Source organism: Urocitellus parryii, chromosome 1 (assembly GCF_045843805.1).
Source record: "Urocitellus parryii isolate mUroPar1 chromosome 1, mUroPar1.hap1, whole genome shotgun sequence".
Taxonomy (NCBI): Eukaryota; Metazoa; Chordata; class Mammalia; order Rodentia; family Sciuridae; genus Urocitellus; species Urocitellus parryii.
Genome location: NC_135531.1, coordinates 132815210 through 132834890, shown reverse-complemented (window position 1 = coordinate 132834890; position 19681 = coordinate 132815210). Strand labels below are relative to the sequence as shown.

At 41.7% G+C, this 19681-nt stretch overlaps 1 pseudogene; it reads right to left on the bottom strand.

Annotated features, from left to right (window-relative positions):
- Positions 1-13653: 13653 nt before the first annotated feature.
- On the bottom strand, positions 13654-16362 carry LOC144254238 (cilium assembly protein DZIP1 pseudogene; annotated as a pseudogene).
- Positions 16363-19681: the final 3319 nt, after the last annotated feature.

The following is a 19681-nucleotide window of genomic DNA, read 5'->3' as shown; positions in this document are numbered from 1 at the left end:
GGGTCTCTGGATCTGCAGGCTGCTTTGTTGGCATACAGTGATTAGATCATTCAGTAGAGTCATCTTCTGCCTTCAGGCAGACAGGGCAGGGACTAGATGTGGGTTTCCATTGCACCAGATGGGTGGGGGTCAAGTGTTCAGCCATGAGTGGGGTTGAGTGTTCAGACTTGATGCAAACAGGTGATGAAGGACCAGACAGGAGGGGGTTTGAGTGCGTGGGTTATCCTGCAGCTCACATTTGTTCAGCCTGCCCTGCAGACAACTTAGTTCAGCCTGGGCTCTGCACCTAAGAGGGACTGGGCTCAGTTGGTAAAGTGCTTGCCTCTAATGCACAAGGCCCTGGGTTCAATGCCCTGGGTTCAATCCCCAGCATCACACACACACACACACACACACACACAAAGTTGGTATTACCGAAAGCTTGGTCCTTGTCCCCGATGCTAATCCAATAATGAAGACATGGATTTGAGGAAGAAAAAAATAGGTTTATTGCTTTGCTAACAAAGGAGAAACACAGGGGACTCCTGTCTCAAAGGCTGTGATTCTGCCCATCATCAGGAACCTGGGACTTTTAAAGAGGTGACTCAAAGGCTACATTCCATGTGTTCTCTTTTGGAGTTATAATTCACTTGTCAATTTGGGAGACAGTAATTTCTGAGATCTTCTGGTGCCATCCCCAAAGTCTGGATGACTTCCTTCCTATGGTGGGTATGTGCTCTGGGACACATAACTGCCTAGGTTGGGGAAGAAATTGTAATCCTGTTTCCCCAGAGATTCAGGAAGAGGAGAGACCAGGGAGGAGCAGGGAGAGAGAAAGAGAAAGAAACATGTCCATTTTAAAAACAAGTTGCAGTGGCAAAGCATCAAGGGTTATATTCAAAGCATAAAGTGGAGCACTGTTATAGGCCTGTAATTCCAGCGACTTGGGGCTTTGAAGCAGAAAGATGGCAATTTCAATGCCAGTTTGAGGAATTTAGTAGATCCTGTCACAAAATAAAATAAAAAAGGGCTGGGGTGCATTTCAGTGATAGAGCACACCTGGGGTCAACCTCCAATACTGGGGGGCAAGGAAGCTCAAGTCATGCTTTGCTTCTCAGTTTTAGAAGTTTCTATTGGCATATCTTCAAACTCAGAGATTCCTTCTTCACCTGTGAACAGTTTACTAATGAAACCAAAAGCATTCTTCATTAGTGTTTTGAACTCTAGCATTTCCTGTTTTTTCTTAGAATTTCCAACTCTTTTCTTACACTATCCATCTGTTCTTGTATGCTGTCTACATTTTCCTTATAGCTAGTAACATTCATAGTTTTTTTTTTAAGATTCATGGTTGAATTTGTGTGTGTGGTGGGGGAGGGTACTTGAAATTAAATTCATAGGGCATTCACTGAGTTACATCCTGAGTCCTTTTTTATTTTGAGACAGGATCTCACTAAGTTGCCCCACCTGGCCTTGAACTGGCACTCATCTTACCTCTGCCTCCTGAGTCTCTAGGATTCATGAATCACCATTTCCAGCTGAATAATTGTAATATCCTTGCCACATCTGAGTCTGGTTTTGATGATTAATGTATTTTTTCCAACTGCCTTTTGCCTTTTAGTATGCTTTGTATTTGTTGTCATACATGATACAATGAGGAAGAGGAACTCAGGTGAATAGGTCCTTAGTGGTATGGGATTAAAGTGTGTGTGTGTGTGTGTGTGTGAGAAGCATCCTATAGTCCTATGATTAAGTCTCAGTTGTTTAGTAAGCCTGTGCCTTTAGGCTATCAACTTTATAAAGGCTTTTCAGTTTCTTTCCACTTAAGTAAGATCTGATGGCTTGAGGAGGCTGGGTGGGTATTTCTCTTTCTCTAGGACATTTAGGTTCTGATAAAATAATTTCTCTAAAGGAAAGGCCTTATGAACAGTAGGTACTGTGTCTTGTGGTGCACAACAGTAATCCCAGTAACTCAGGAGACTGAGGCAGGAGGATCGAAAGTTCAAGGCCAACATCAACAACTTAGTGAGACCCTCAGCAAATTAGTGATACTCTGTCTCAAAATAAAAAATAAATAAATAAAAAGGGCTGGGGATATAGCTCAGTGATAGAGCACCCCTGGGTTCAATACCCAGTACCAAAAGAAGGTGGGGGAGAGGAGAGTGGGTCTATTTTGAAATGGCTACTTCCCCTCTGTACCTATTATACTGTAATTAGGAGGGGATTTTTCTTTGATCTTCACTGTAAGAATCTCATCAAGATCCTGGAGGGGACTCTCTTATTCCTAAAGCCTACTGATTTTTTTTTTTTTTTTTGTACCAGGGATTGAACTCAGGAGCACTCGACCACTGAGCTACATCCCCAGTCCTACTTTGTATTTTATTTAGCGACAGGGTCTCACTGAGTTGCTTAGCTCCTCACTTTTGCTGAGGCTGGCTTTGAACTCCTGATTCTCCTGCCTCAGCCTTCCAAGCCACTGTGCCCAGCTCCTCCTGGAATTTTTTTAATATTTATTTTTTAAATTATAGTTAGACACAAATCTTTTCCTCCTGGAATTTTTAACACTAAGATTTATCCACACCGAGTCTCCAGCAATATATTAATTATAGTTCACATTTTCCTACCCTGAGACTGGTTCCCAAGCTGGCTTCTGTTTGTGGGTTCTGCTCTGGTAAGTTATGATTATTTGTGTCTGCATGTCTGTCCCTCCAGTTCTGGCAGCAGTAGTTTGTCACGTGACTTCATTATCACAGCTCCTAGAGGAGTTGTTGACTTTCCAATTTGTTGTTAGGTGATCCTTATATATGCCAGGTTAGAAACTGGAAGTCCATTCTGTTCTCTCTAATTATGGCAGGAAATCAGTATCAAGGCATGAACCTCAGGAGGGCCCAAGGGTGGGATGAACAAGGTCCTGCGACAGAGCCTCAGATAGACTTTACCTTCTTCTAGGCTGGGGCTTTAGAAGGTTTTGTGGGCACAGCGTGTGTGTTGAGGGGCACAGTACAAGATGGTTCTTTAGGGGTTGAGGATTTAGCTCAGTGGCAGAGTGCTTGCCTAGCACATCCAAGGCCCTGGGTTTGATCCTTGGCATGGAAAAAAGAAAAAGAAAAAAATTACCCCAAAAGAGGGTTATTTATATTTTTTGACAAGTTTAAAAAAATGGACCTCAAATGCCCTCATCTGTTTACTTTTTACATGTCACAATCCTGAAGGACTTTTTTTGTAATTAGGGAAGGATATTTGTTGCCATTTTCACATAGTCAAATTCCAAGCTACTGGGCCCAGTACCTGATAGAGGAAAGTTGAACATTGAATAGATGTTGAACCAAGTGCTAAGGCAGGATAGAAGAAATAATAAAGATAGGTACAAAGATTTAAAAAAAAAGAAAGGAAGAAAAAGGAGGCTATAACTTTAATATAAACCTTGTGCTAACGTTTCTGACAGCTTTTCTTCCCAGGTTTGATACTCCCCAAGCCAGCTTTTCTCCCAGGCTGGTCACTCCCAAATTTCTGGGAAATCTACAAATCACTCACAATCTTAAAGTCACTAGAAATTCACTCAGTTATGAAAATTTCCCTGTGCTTTTAGAGTATATTAAGCAAAGGGAGATATAATATTTTAAGAAAACTATAATATAGGTACATTTCAAGTGTTATTTATTGATCTGGTAATGAAGATGATGTAAAAGATACATCCTGCCCAGTATCAAAGAAATTGGACCAAAGAAAGTTTGGCACTATTTCAGTCCTTGGGCATTTCCCTGTTTTCTCCTAAAGTGCTTCCACATAAGTGGTACCTGCCAGCTTCAGCTTAGGCCTACTTCAACACAAAACAAACCAGAGAGTGCGCACTGAGTACGGATTGAGTGTGTGAAGTTTCAAGCAGCTTGCACAAACTGTTTAATTTCCAGCTTGATTTCCATTCACCCCTATTAGGTAAAATGAAGTGAAACCTGAAAATTCAAACTGTTCCTGCCATTGAACTTTTGAACTCAGAAGACCCAAACTTGGGGAATCTAGTAAGGCTAGGTAAATAATGAATACTGCCCTGTATCAAAGTAATCTGATCAAATTTAAACCTAACCCAATTAGGGTTAGGTTTAGCATTAGCTAAACATTACCAGAATCCTAACTCTAACCCTAAACCTAACCCCAACCGGTAATAGAACCTTGGAACCAAGAAGACCCAAACTTGGGGAGCATAGTGATCCTATAGTTCCAGACCATCATAAACTAACTATCTTGTGATGTTATCTCTTCAAACCTTCACATGCCCACCCTTCACAGACTTTTTAAATTTTTGTTATCAGGGATTGAAGCTAGTGGCACTTAGCCACTGAACTTTTTTTTTATTGGTTGTTCAAAACATTACAAAGCTGTTGACATATTTCATGCATTGATTCAAGTGGGTTATGAACTCCCATTTTTACCCCGTATACAGATTGCAGAATCACATCGGTTACACATCCATGTTTTTACATATTGCCATACTAGTGACTGTTGTATTCTGCTATCTTTCCTATCCCAGGACTTTGTAATATTTATTTAGAGACAGGGTCTTGCTGAACTGCTTAGGGCCTCACTAAATTACTGAGACTGGCTTTGAACAATCCTTCTGCCTCAGCCTCCTGAACCACTATGATTACAGGCATGCACCACTGCAACTAGCTCACAGAATTTCCTTTAAAAGAAGAGCCTAAGATCCCAAAAGGCTTTTCACTCTCCACATAGCCTGCCTTCTGCTCTGAGAATGGGTATCTTTACCTTTTACTCCCTCCCCCACCAGAGGAGCCTTACCACTAATCCCCATCCCCTGCCCTTTTTACTTTTTATTCTTACACATTGTCTCACTAAATTTCTTAGAGCCTCAGCCTCCTAAATCACTGGTCTTACATAGGGCTACAACACCCAGGTCACATTTTACTTTCTAAGGAAGATCTCTATCTTTGCTAAAATCTGATGCATCCTTAAATTATTTTCTGTGGTAGGTCAAGAGTGAGAAAGGCCCAAGGTCTCCTTTGTCTTGGGAAAGACCTCCTCGAACCCCATGATGGTGGCAGTATAATGCTCGTGTGAGAATAAATAACTGAAAAATATTTTGAAAAACTGGAAGTAAAATCAAGAATATGCAGGTTTTAGTATAAGAAAGTATTGTTGGAATCCTGCCAAAGACCCACAGTAATACATCTGTAATTCAACAATTTGGGTATATTTTTTGTTGGATGAGGAAGAATTTATCCTACAGGGAACCATGGGGCATCTTAGTAAGAGGGTGTTAAAAATTGATATATTATAGGATTGGAACTCTTATTAGTGATTTTAAGGAACATTGAAGGAAGTAGGATATGGCTTGGGATTGCCTGTTATTGGGAAGCTGGTTCAATTTGATATAACTAGTATGAAAACAAATCCTGTTCAAGCCAGGTGGGGTGGTGCATGCCTGTAATTCCAGCAACTCAGAAGGCTTGCTTAAACCCACAAATTCAGTAGTAGAGTACTTGTTGAGTATACATGAGACCCTGGGCTTAATTCCCAGCACTGGAGGAAAAAAAGGAAGAAAAACAAATGGGAATAATTTAACAGAACACCAACACCAGACAAATCTATTCTCATTGGAATGAATTAAGGAAACTGCAAACCACAAAAATACCAAACATCTTTCCTGGTTAATGTGAGTGAATACCTTTCCTCACCAGTTACAGCTTATCTTTTGTCCTGGCTTGGGTCTGCCCTAATTCTGGATAGGATTTAGTCTTTAGTGTTTTTTTTTCTTTTTTTTCCCTGTGGTACTGGGGTTGAACCCAGGGGTGCTTTACCAGAGAGCTACATCCCAGCCCTTTTTATTTTTTGAAGCAGAGTCTCACTGAATTGCAGAGGCTGGCCTTGAACTTACAATCTTCCCAGGTAGCTAGAAATACAGGTATGTACCATTATGTCTGGCTTGAAGGCTTTTAATATTGGTCTGGTATAGGGCCAAGGCAACTTTTAAAATGCCCATGTGATTCTAATATGCAGCCAAAGTTTGAAAATTTGGAGCCACTGCTTATAATTACCCCCTCTCTTTCAAATCCTGGGGCATGGAGAATAAGTTGAGATTACCTACTAGTTCAACCATAGAAGGAACCAAGTTCTCTGAAGCCCTCTTTCCCCAGTACCCTGCCATCCAACTCTAGAAAGGGCCAGATGGGCTTCCTGGGCCTTCATCAGTGGGCCTCTTCAATTTAACCATGCCTCAAAGTCACCCAGGTCACTTGGTGGAACAAATTTGGGGATCTACCTCCAGAGGTTCTTTTTCAATACATCAGGCAATGTGTTCAGGGTGACTCTTTCCCAAATAGGTGTTAGGGAGAAAAGCAGTACAGGTGACTTACCTAGAGAACTGTTGGCTTGGGCTCTGTCTGTAGCCTGGAGAGGCTTTTCCCCATTCTCCCTGGCTTGGCTCAGATTCCTTTCCTCTGTAAGGCTATACCACTTACATAGTGCCTCACTTTGTCACATACCCCAAAGCCTGAGTTTCTATGGTTATGTTGACATAAGTTGTCTCCCAGCAGCTTTCTGCTGCAGTGGGGGTGTGCGTGGGAATGGGAGCACCTACATAGAGGAAAAGTACTACCTTTGAAAGCCCTATTAATCACCCATTACTTTTATTTAAGAGCTAAGGAAAGCACAAAATTAAATTCTTCACTCCTGTGATATATCCCTGGCTTACCAGCTTCTTTTCCTTGGCCTCCAACCCTTCCTCTCTCCTTAAAACCTCTCAGTGACCTCCATCCCGGCTTCTTCTCTGAGGTCCTGTGTTGTTCCTCTCTACCCTCCACATAATTGGCCCCTGTCTTTCTTCCATAGCACAGGCCTCATGCTGCATTCCTAGTTCACATTATCAGTGACCTCAGTTTCCCTGGTTTGATATCACCTACTTACTGACTACAGAGGCTTCTTATCCCAGTGGACTGGCAGGAGCAGTGGGATCTTCCCCATCACACTTTTTTTTTGCAGGAAGAAAAATGGTCAGTGGAAGGATGGAGTTTGACACCCAACCCTTTTTTTTTTGACCTCCGCCTATTATCTGGTCCTGGGGATTCCTCAGAGATTTTCTGATCATTGCTTAGAAAATTCTATGCAGTTAAAAAAATAAATTCTAAATCCTAAGGACTGTCACCTGTGTGAGTCCTTGTTGTTCAAAGAGTAACAGCTGGTGGGGCCTCATGGGAAGTGCTGGCCGAAGGGTAAAGCCAACTTGAAGGGGCAGGACTGAATTTGGAAGCCAGTGAGGCTTAAGTTGTGTCACAGACTGGAAGCTAGTACAAATAGAGAGCAGGAGAGAAATGGTCCCTTAGTCTGTTAGGTTCCAAGAAGAAGGTGTGAAGGAAGAATTAATCTGCTCCAGAGAAGTGACCGGCAGATCTGGTGTCACTCATTGAGCCTCCATGTAGAAGGTAAGCAGGATCCTCAGTCCCAGAGAGTATCTAGGATAGTAATCCCATTTTGTGACTTTTGTTAAGCATGGCTCTCCCTTGGCCTTCTTTATCTTTCTCCATTTTTATTCTATACTTCCCCATCACAAACCCTGTCTTTAGACCCACAGAACTGCTAGGAAAAATACCAGGGCTCTAAACCTCCCCAGGCAGCAGTGGAATACTGTCCACCCAAGGCCCCCTCCATGGCAGCAAGCTGATTCTCAGGCTTCTGATACAGGTCCCTGCTAAGTCACAATCACTAGACCCTTTGACTTCCAAAGCTCTACCTCAGACCACCTGAAGGGTTGTAGGTGGGATTCATGATCTGAATTTATGGTAAGGTCCTGGGTGATTTGGATGTTTCCTGAAGTGTGAAGACCAGGCTTGAGCACCTTTCACTGTGGGGAGTCCCATACTACCCTAGACCAGTTTGCTATAGCCCTAGATGTTCCCTCATTTCACTTGTCCTGGTTCCTTACCTGTACCATTGTTTCCAGCTGTTTATCTGTGATTGTGAACTCCAAGGCCTCATTCCTCTTTGGTTCCCAGGGCTTTGACTTAGTGGGCTCTGAACCAATGTTCCTGATTGCAAATGCCTGAGAGTTTTCCCTGGAGGTATGTGTAAGAGGTGGGGACAGTGGGCTGGAGGAGAAACATAAGCATCTGTTTTTGTGACTGGTTGATTCCCAGAGTGGCTCAGGGTCCCTCTGGAATGGGGTCTCCAGTGGCTCCATTCAGTTCTATAGCGTGGAGGAGATGCTAAGCCTGCAAATAAAGCACGTAAGTGCCACTGGGATAGGGCAGGACCCCTTTGGAAAGCATAAACTGTAGGGCATGACTTGCTGCCCGCTTCCCGGTCTTGGGGCCGCACATGTGGCTGGGATGGCACCTGGCGATCAGCCAGGAGGCGTTACTGTGGGTGGTGACGGAAAAAAACAGACCACCTCCAGGATAGGTCCAGGACTCTTCCACCATGGACAGCTCGTACCTTCCCTTACAGACCATGGGATGGGTGTACATGTGAACTAGCTCCACCCCTATGACCTTTATCCTGATTGGCGCCTGCACTTATATTAGCTGTACTTCCTCAATAAACAAGATCCTGCTTTGACTTGTCTCCCTGGCACATCTGATTGTCCTCCGGAGAGGGAGGGCTGGGTGCGAGCGTCCAGTCGACCTTTGCCTTTCTTGGCTTGTTCTGGTCAGGGCGTGCTTTCCCCATCTCTCCCCCAGGTCAGGAGGGAATGGGGGGTGGCTAAAAACCCCGACAATAAACAATTTCAAAAGTGGTTCAAATAGGAAATGAATATGATAGAATTCAATCCAAGGTGCACATGGCTTTAAAACCTCTTCAGCATCTCCAGGAAGCAAGAAGATAGAGAAACTGTGGCCAGAGTAAGGTTTGAATACAGTTGTCTCTTTGTATCCACAGCAGATTTGATCCAGGACTCCCATAGATACCAAAATTTGCAGATGCTCAAGTCTCTTATATAAAATGACATAGTATTTATACATAATCTCATATTTTTTTTAATAAGGTACTGGGCATTTAACCCAGGGTGCTCTACCACTGAGCTACATCTCCATTCCTTTTTTATTTGAGACAAGATTTTGCTAAATTGCTGAAACTAGCCTCAAATTGCAATCCTCCTGCCTCAACCTCCCAAGTTGCCGGGACTATAGGCATGAGCCACTAAGCCTCCCCCTCTAATATTTTTAATCTGGGGGTTGAATCTGTAGTGGCAAAACCTGTGGTTCCATGGGGCCTGCTCTAAAAGCTCTACTTGAGCCAAGTGACATGCATTTGCCCTTTATTGTTGCCAAACAAAAGATCAAATTTCCTAGTGTAAATCTGGGTTGTGTTGACCAGAGAACATTCTGATTGCTTGTAGAATGAAGTGATGGAAATCCTACTTTTATTGCACCTGAAGTGTGTGTGTGTGTGTGTGTGTGTGTGTGTGTGTGTGTGTGTAAGAGGGGGGCGGGGGGAGTTGGCTGCAGGCCAGAGTACTAAGAAACACCTCATACTCTCAAGATAGCTTGAGATTTAACCTGAGGAGAGTTGAGAGAGCAGCAGTGAGAACTAAAGCTCCAATCCAGGTGTGAATGGTTATGTCTCAGACCAGATGATAAGAAGTCTCTGTTTCCAGGAGGTACAGGGTAGAACACATCTATAATCCCAGCTATTCAGGAGGCTGAGGAAGAAAGGCAGAAAGTTTGAGGCCAGCCTGGGTAAATTAGTGAGACCTTGTTTCAAAATTAAAAAGTCAGAATGTAGCTCAGTTGTAGAAAGCTCACCTAGTGCATGTATGAAGTAAACATTTAATTCCCAGTAGCACAAAAAAAAAAAAAAAAAAAGAAAGAAAAAGAAAAAAATACCTCTGCTTTTGGATTTATTTGGAAGGTAAGGCTTACAGAATTCATTGACAATCTGTATAGGAATGGGACAAAGAGTTGAAGTATGACATCAAGGCTATGTGTGCCTTGAGCATTGAGAAGAATAAAATGACTTACCACTACCTGCAACTGTAGGGGGCAGGATGATTGGAGGATACACACCTGTAGTCCCAGTGACTCAGGAGGAGGCAGGAGAATTGCAAGTTCAAGGCCAGCCTGGGCAATTTAGAGAGACTGTTATTTTTTATTGTTTTTAAAGGGCTGTGGATAATTCTTAGTGGTAGAGCACTCCTGGGTTCAATCCTCAGTCCCCCTAACCCTTCCGTTTTTAGTTTGAATGTTGGACTTTATCATATGCCTTTCTCTGTTCATTTATGTGATTATTTTATGTCTTTTGCTTATCAATGGGAATGATTATATTGATTTTCAAATGTGACCCAGCTTTAATTTCTGGACTAATGATTTTTTATACACTATTGGATTCAATTTACAAATGTCTTGTTAAGGGTTATTTTGAGAAATAATCTGTAGTTTTCCTTTCTTGTAATGTCTGTATCTGGTTTTGGTATTAGGGTAATGTTTACTTCATACAATGAGTTAGGGTGTGTTACCTCTGCTTCTGTTTCCTGGAAGAGAGTGTAGAAAATCAGTAACATTTATTTCCCCAGTTTTGATAATGTTAACCAGTGAAACCATCTGGGCCATCTGGTGCTTTCTGTTTAGAAAGGTTGTTGATTATTTATCTGACTTCATTAATATATATAGGACTCTTCAGAGTGTCTATTTCTCTTTGTGTGTTTTGGTAGATTGTGCCTGTTTATGAATTGGTTCATTTCATCTAAGTTATCAAACTTATGGGGAGAAAATTGTTCAATATGTCCTGTATCTTCCTTTTTTTTTTTTTTTTTTTTTTGGTGGTGCTAGGAATTGAACCCAGGGCCTTGCGCATGTGAGGCAAGCACTCTACCAGCTGAGCTATATTCCCAGCCCCAATATCTTACTTTTAATGTCCATGGGATCAGTAGTTATATCTCCTTTCATTTCTACTGTTAGTAATTTTTATCTTCTCTTAATCCCCCCACCTTTGGTTAGTCTAGCTACAGGTTTATCAATTTTACTTATTTCAAAGAATGAGCATTTTATTTAACTGATTTTTCATTATTATTTTCCTGTTTTTCAACTTCATCATTTTCTTTTCTATTTTTGTTATATTCTTCTGTACTCTTTTAGGTTGAATATTTTCTTTCAATATTTCTCCAACAGAAACTTGAAAGATTATTTTAGATATTTTTTTCCTTTCTAATATAGCATTCGCTGCTGTAAATTTTCCTCTGAACACTGTTTTCACTGACTGCCATAAATTTTAGTAAGTTATATTTTCAGCTCAAAAAATCTTAATTTCACTGAAGTTTTCTTAACCATTTGTTATTTATAAATGTCATATTTAATCTCCAATATTTGTGGACTTAAACTATCTGTTATTTATTTCTGGTTTAATTCTATTGTGGTTTAAGAGCTTAGTTTGTATGTTAGAGAACATACAAATATATTTTTCTGCTCTATGTGAATTTGAAGAAAAATGTCTATTCTAGTATTGTTGGATGAATAGCCCATAAATGTCATTTAGATCCTGTTGACTGATGGTGCTGTTTACTTCAACTGTATCCTTACTGATTTTCTGCCTCCTGGATCTGTCAGTTGCTGACAGACTTTTGAAGACACCTTGCAGTTCTATCAATTTTGCCTCATGTTGTTTGACACTCTTGTTAGGCACAGACATACTAAGGATTGTTAAGTTTTCCTGGAGGATTAACCACTTCATTATTTCATATATATCCCTGATAACTTTACTTGTTCTACAGTCTGCTTTATTTAAAAGAGCTATAGCTTTCCCTTGATTTGTGTTAGCATAGTATATTTTTCTCTTGCCCACTGATACTGCTTTTTTTGTTTTTTTGGTGCTGGGGATCAACCACATATGAATATAGATGCTAGGCAAATGTTCTACCACTGAGCTATTTTCAGCCCAGGTGTCTCTATATTTAAAGTGCTTTTATTGTAACAGATTCTTGGATCTTATTATGTACTTTGTCAGTCTTTTTTGACAGGTAACTTTAGACCATTGATTTTTTTTTTTTTTTTGTACTGGGAATTGAACTTAGGGTATTCTACTTCTGAGTTATATCCCCAACCCTTTTTATCTTGATCTTTTTCTTTTTAGTTTTTATTTTGAGATAGGGTCTTGAACTTGTCATCTTCCTGACTCAGCCTCCTGAGTACCTAGCATTATGGGCATATGCCACCATGCCAGGCAGAACTTTGATATTTAAAGTAATTTTATTGATAATGATAGATTAATATCATATATAATGATTATATATTTATAGCATTTTTTAAACCTTTGTCTCTTACTGCCCTAATTGTAATTGCACATTTTTAGTGGTTCTATTTTCTCTTCTCTCAGTGAATAAATTATATTTCTTTTAAAAATATTTAGTGGTTTTCCTATGATTTCAGGGTATATTTACAACTGACCTAAGTCTGTTTTTGTTATTTTGGTGAGGTGCTGGGGATTGAACCCAGGACCTTGCATATGCTAGGCAAGCATTCTATCACTGAGTCCTTTTTAATTTTGAGATGGGATCTCACTAAGTTTCCCAGGCTGGTCTCAAACTTTCAATTTTCCCACCTCAGTCTCCCATGTAGGTGGGATTTCAGGGATGTACCACCATGCCATGCTTAAATTGGTTTTCAACTATATTGTACCACTTCATGGGTCACACAGATACTATTTAAATGAGTATTCATAGTCCCTCCCTTCAGTTCCTTATAACATTGTGACATTCATTTCACTCATCCATATGTTCAAATCATCTAATATGTTGTTAATATTATCACATTAGCAGTTATCTACTCAAGTAATTAATAGAAAGATTTAAGGTTTTCTTTTGCCTTCGCTTATTCCTTCTCTAATTACTCTTCCATGCTTTATATAGACCCAAATTTCTGACCTATATCATTTTCTGTCTCTGTCAAAAGAATATCTTTTTTTTTTTTCAGTTAAAATGTTACTTTTGGGGGTAAACAAAGTACAGACAGTACCATGAGCATAAAAAAATGCAAAAGAGTCTGAACTTTGACAATGTCATTGTTCAAGAATATAACAATCAGTTTTGAGGTATTTTATAATATGGGTTGGCTATTAAAAAAAAAAACTAAAAAGGCAAACAAAAAAACTACATACAACTATGATTCAGCTATGACAAAATCTTTCCATATTCTGATAAATTAACTGGTGTTTAAAATAGCTACATTTCATTTGTAAAATATCCAAGATAAAGATTATCTGCAGAAAATAACTGGTAGCAACATGCTTACAGTGGCTCAAGGCAGAATATGATCCAAGTAATTTAGGAAAATGTATTTAACATGGGCCTAGCTATATTTTTCTAAACTTCTATATGAAAAATAACCCATCTAACTCAATATTTTGTAGATTCTACTAATTCAATTTTAAAGATACTAAGAGAAGTTTATAATATAAATACTTTCAATGTGACAATAAACCTAAAATATATTAAAACGCGGTAATAATTCAAACCAAAACCCGTGAGAAGCTGAAAAATTTTCTCTTAAAAATTAGTTGAAAAAAATACACTTAACACTAGAGTACCATTCTAAAGAAAACACTTTATGACTTCAGTGACATATTATTCTTAAGAAGTCAAACACCTTTATATGCTTCCAAATACTGTGGACAATTTGTTTCTTAATACTGTACCAAGTGCCATTAAAGAGAACCTCATCCTCTGAACTGGCTTCCTAGTTATCGTGGGAAACGCTGTAAGGCAAGAGCTTGAGAATCACGTAGCCATTGCTGAACTGTTGGCTTCTGTAGTTAATTATCTGCAGGGTCACTCCAGTCAGTCACAGTTACTCAGCTGCTTTTTAATGTGCTCCATTCGTGAAGGGTCACCCCAGTCAGCCATAGTTATGAAGCTGCTTTTCAGTGTGCTCAATTCGTTTTCCTGACGAACTTCTGTTTTGGATCCCCTAGGTTTAGAAGCAACCCAGGCACTTGGCACTTGAGTAGAACTCGATTCATTCTTCAATGGTGGAGGTTCCTTCCATTCTTTCACAGTTTTCTTCCCCAAGGAATTTTCTTCTTCTAAGGATGATATGTCCCAGTCATCGTCGTCCACATCTGCGCACTTTAGTTCTTCTTGTAATCCTTCTTTTGCAATAAATGCCTCAGCCACATTAATCCCACCAACTGGCTTATTCACATTTTTTTGCTGTGAAACCATCTTTTCAACTTTTTCAGTCAGTGTTTTAATGGCGGTTACTGTGGGCTTGGGAGAAATGTCAGAGTCCTCCATTTCGCTTCCCTCAGTCCAGTCAGTGTCACTTTTGATGCTGCTCTTTCCATAGCTAGTCTTGTTGCTTTTAGAGGACTGCACGGGAAGTAAGTCTGGGGACATGTATGCCTGGATGAGGTCATCCTCATCCAGCTCTTCCTCTGAACTGAAGGGAGGTGTCGTAACAGACAATGACTTTCTGGGAACAGGATCTTCTATGACATTTTTCTTAATTTTTGGAACAGGAGCAGTTCTATCAGTATAAACAGGTCTTTGTCTAACCAATATTCTGTTTTTGGGAGGAAGCTGGACTGCTTTGGGTACTTCTCCAGTTGAAAGGGTTTCCATTTGAGAAATACTGGGCTTATCTGTAAAGAGTAATCCTCTCTCCTCAATTTTACAGCTGACCTGATGTTCAAGGAATTCTCGAATTTCCTGAATGTTGGGCATTTGTCTTTCTCTCTCATGTCTTGCTGAATGCACGGTTTTCAGCACTCTATTCAAGTGCTCACTAGGAATACCGCGGATATCGGCATTAATTCCCAGGGTTTCCAGTTTCTCCATCAAGCTCTGCTCCAAAACTGTTCTTATCTCCTTCGTGAGGGAGGGGTTGGTCTTCAAAGCTTTCTTTAAATGTGTCTTGTTATTTAATTTCTGTTCATTTTCCCTTCCTTTTTCTTCTTCTGAAAGTTCTTCAGAACGTGTGACGAGAATGCCTGTTCATGTGCCATTGTTAGACTTGATTTAGCTTCTAAAGTCTGAGAGACGGAGGCATTCATAGGTACAGCTGGGGCAACTGGCTTGGATTCAAAAGTTTGCCAAGCTAAAGAATTCCCTTTGGGTTCACTGACACTGCTTAATGGTTTATTGGTAAACTCTTTAATCTGCTGCCTCTGAGTGATAATCAGTTCGTTTTGCTCCTGGAGTCTCTGGCCTAGTTCTTCTATTCTTTTCTGGTAGAAAACATTGCTTGTATTTAGCTCATCTATCATGGAGGTTTGAAGTTTCTCTATACGTGACAGAAGCCGGCTCTTCTCTTTCTTGTGTTCCTGATGGAGAGCTTGAACTAGAGCTGTCCACTTGCTTTCCTGGTTATCGAGAAGCTGCATCACATTTTGGAAATCCTGGGGATGTGGAGAACGGTCTTCTTTAAACTCATGTGCATCTTTTAATGTGCCTATGTTGGACTTAATCTGCATATTGGACTTCTGGATTTCTGACAATTGATATTCTAATGCTGAATTCTTAGAAGTTAGTTCTTTAAACTCCTTCATAAACATCTCCTTGACTTTTTCCATTTCATCAACTAGTTTCTCTTTTTCTTCTGCTTTCCATCTATCAAATAACTTCAGAAAGTCTTCCTCTTTTGTTTTTTGCATTTCATATTCCTTAGAGAATCTGATTGCATGAGCGTGCTGAGCAGTCTCTAACTGAGACTTGGTAAGCTGCAGCTGCTCCTTCAACATGTCCACCTCCTTCTGGAGCTTGTCCGTCTGAGCCTTTGTTTTATACTCAAGGTGAGAATCATCAGGGTGGCCGCGTTGAATGTGGCTTTGTAGATAAACTTGGTTCATAAAGGCCTTCTCACAGAAATGGCACTGGTAATAGCTGGCTTTGGCCTCGATCATCAGCTGCTGAGTAGAGATCATCTTCTTCCTGCGTTTACACTCTTCCTTGAGAAGCTTGATCTCCCCTGCCTGCTTGGTGAGCAGCTGCTTGCTGTGCTCACAGTCACCCAGGCTCTGGTGCAGCCTTTCCTCCAGGCTGTGCAACTGCGAGGTGAGGAACTCCTGCGAGTGCATCAGGTACTCAATGGTGAGCTGCGCCAGGCGTATGAGCTTCAGCAGCACCGGGTCCACCCCCGACTGGCAGTGTGGGCATTTCTCGTCCTCCAGTTTGCAGAAGGTTATGTTCATGATGTTCTCCTGCAGCGTTAACACGTCCACGGCCCCTGCCACCTTGTCCACGTCGATGGCGCTCAGCCGGCGCCAATCCACACTCAACAGTCGCGGCCGGAACTGGAAGAAGGGCAGGGGGCCTGATGCCGCACTGGGGGGCACACAGGCCATGGAGGCCGCGCCTGCTGCTGCAGAGGCAGAGGCGTTGGGCCCCTCGAGGCCGCTGGCCAGAGGGTAGCGGAAGGGCATGCTTGCGAGCCAGTCCGCAGCCTAGGCTTTAATCAGAGGAGCGATTGGGCTTCGCCTACCAGCCCCAAGCCGCTTCCGGGCCGCCGCCGCCACACCCCTGGGAAGCCGGAGAAGACCAGATCCCCGGCGGCCGCGGCGGCGGCGGCCAAGGTCTGGGCGTCCAGGACGTTGCTATGGCAGCGCCCAACCGACCCAGAGCAAAGGGCCCTCCGGCCAGCGCGCGGTCAGCGTGCGCCCAACGCCCTGGCAGGTCTGTGGACTGAGGGCTCCATCCACTGGGCTGCAGGATCAGCGGGAACAAGGGCTGTGGTCTCTCTTGCTCACTGATGTATCCCCAACACCCCAGCTGCGCGCTCCTGGGCGGGTACCGGGCGCTGCAGGCTGACGGAGAGTCTCAGGGGACCCAGATCCCAGGGGCTCTGCTGGCTCAGGCGGGGCTCGTGGAGGTCGAGGAGCAGGCGGGCGGACTCCTTCTTCCAGGGTGCAAGATGAAGCGTGTCTCGTCTGGGCAAGTTGTGGCGAGGCCGGTCGCCTGGCGCCGCTCAGGGCCTTCCAGACTCCAGGCCACTGGCGCCTCAGAATCCCCCACCCCCCTCCCGCCCCCAACCCCTCAGCGATCTCCTTCGGCCCTCTTCCTCCGCTGCCCAGCTCCTCTCAAAAGAATATCTTTTAACATTTCTTGAAAGGAAGGTCTACTGGCAACAAATTCCCTCTGTTTTTGTTTGTCTGAGAAATTCTTTATTTCTTCTTCACTTTTGAAGGAAAAATTCACTGAATACAGGATTCTAGGTTGGTGGGTCTTTCTTTGAACACTGAATATTTTATTCCACTCACTAATGCTTGCTTTTTATATGACACAAATTCCAATATATTTCTCTCCTCGTTACTTTATAGGTAAGGTGTTTTATTTTTCTTTAATTTTTTTGATGTTACTAGGTAAAAATTTTAAATTTATATTGTGCTTAGTGTTCTCTAAGTTACTGGATTTGTAGTTTGCTATCTGTAATTAAATTTGGAAAATTCCCAACTTCATTATTTCAAAAATGCCTCTCCTCTGTATTCCTATTATACCTATTCATTTTATACCTTTTGTAGATATCTTACATTTTTGGATATTCTGTGAGGTATTTTTTCTTTCTTTTTCCTTTTGTATTTCAGTTTTGGAAGTTTCTACTGACATATCCTCAAACTCACATACTTTCTTCAGCCATATCCAGTTATCTAATGAGATTATCAAAAATATCTTAATATCTTCTAGTTTTTTAAAAAAAATTTTCAGCATGCCTTTTGCTTTGCCTTAGAGTTGCAATACATTTTTCCCATAAGAGTTCTTAATGTATTAATATTATTTTAACTTCATAGTATGATAACTCCAAAATTGTTACCATATCTGAGTCTGGTTATATTGTTTTCTTTTCTCTTTGTTTTTTTTCTTGCCTTTGGCCTGCCTTATAAATATTTGTTGAAAACAGACATATGATGTATTAGGTAATAGGAACCAAGGTTAGGTGGCTCTCATGGGATGTCTGGCACTAAATGTACGTTCACCTGCTGTAGCTGTGTAACATGGAGTTAGGCAGTTAGACAATGAACGTCTTGTGAATTTGAGGAATGAAATCCAGGGACACAAGGGTGACAGCAAAGTAACAGGATTTATTAAAGTAACAGAAAGAAAGGAGAGCTCCCTAAAGGGAGGGGCCGCCAAGAGAAGTTTAACAGTGACTGTTGCCTAGGGGTTTTAAAGACATATCTGATGGGTGGGATGAGGGATGCCAGCATGGACCAATCAAGCTCTTCAAGCTCCAAGCTTAATAAGCCAATCAGAAGTCCATGATTTCAATCTCTTATTTACATAATTAAGAGGACAGGTCTCACCTAGTGTTTTTTGACACATTTATTATAAAGAGGAAGCATTTTGGGTAGGGGTCTGCTTGTGGTCTGCTGTTGCTAGGGGTAAGGGCAGGGGTAGCTGAAGAAAGGCTGATGTGGCTGCAGCTGTGAAGAACATAGACAGGTATCCTAGTCAGAACATGGCTTTGTGGTTAATGCTGGCAGGGAGCAGCAAGTCACAGGATGTTCCTTAGACTTATATCTCTTTTCAGGTTAGTGTGATATCCCCCTTCCCTTCTTTCTTTCTCTAAGGCCCTTATCCTGGCTGCCTTTGGGAGATCTATCTTCTTGCCTCAGCTATAGGTATTCGAGGTTTTAATTTCTTCTAGAGTCATTATTTTTATCACCCACCCCAAATGTTCTTAAATATAGCTCAGACTATATTTAAGTTCTTTCAACTGTCATCCTTTTAGCATACAGGAGTCCTGTTTTCATTGTGGTGAAGTGTTGGAGAGCAGGGTCATTCTATACTCCTATGATTAGGTCCCAGTCTTCTTTTTTTTTTTTTTTTTGGTGCTGGGATTGAACCCACCAGGGCCTAGAGTAGGGCACTACCTTGTGTGGGGGGTGTGTCCCCTTCTCAGGCCCAATAAAGACTCCAGCCAGCAACCCCATGGTGCCCAGATCATTCTCTCTGCCCTGTTTCTCTTTCTCATTTCTAGGGTTCTACCAAGTCCATCTCTGACCAGTTGGTCACCTTCTCCAATGTCACCTTCCAGAAGAGTGTTGGAAAATGTCCCAAGGAGGCAGCCATCTTGGTGGAGACACAGAACCTCAGCAATGGCAGGGTTTTGGACCTTCATCTACAAAATCTTTGTGTTGTTGCTAAAGAAGAAGGTGAGCGTTCCTCAACCTGATGCAGATTGTGGCAGCCAGTACACAGGGGTCCACTGGCTGGAGGAGGAGCCTCCAAAATCTCACCAGTGTGGGGGACCTCCTGAGCCCTGGCCCTGGTGGAATCAAACTCTGGAGCCACAGTGTTAGAAGCACTGGAGATCACCAGACACAACACTGTCTGGAGCCAGGATGGAGCTGCCAGAGAAAGAGCCTTGGGAAGGAAGCAGATGGCCAGGCCTGGCCCAACACTGCAGAACCAGAACCAAAGACTCCCCTCCTAGAGTGAAAACTAGGAGAGTGCCAGAATTTAAGTTTGTAATGATTCTTTTAAATTATTTTTTTAAATGCTTTATTTTAACCTTTAAAAATTGGAATAGTTACATTTGGAACACTTTCCATATCCATCATTTTTTTAGATATTAGAAGCTGGTATTAATCCTAAGAGGAAGTTTAACTCTGGGAAGTGTCTCATTTATAGTAGTTTCAATGTGAAAAAGAAATAGTATTAGATATGAGTTTTGGCTCATGTCAATACACTGATAAGCTGAGATGTCTTAGTATCTGATGTGATCGTGGTCTCACGAGGAAAGGCAAGTGTTTGTCATCTTTTGAAACACCA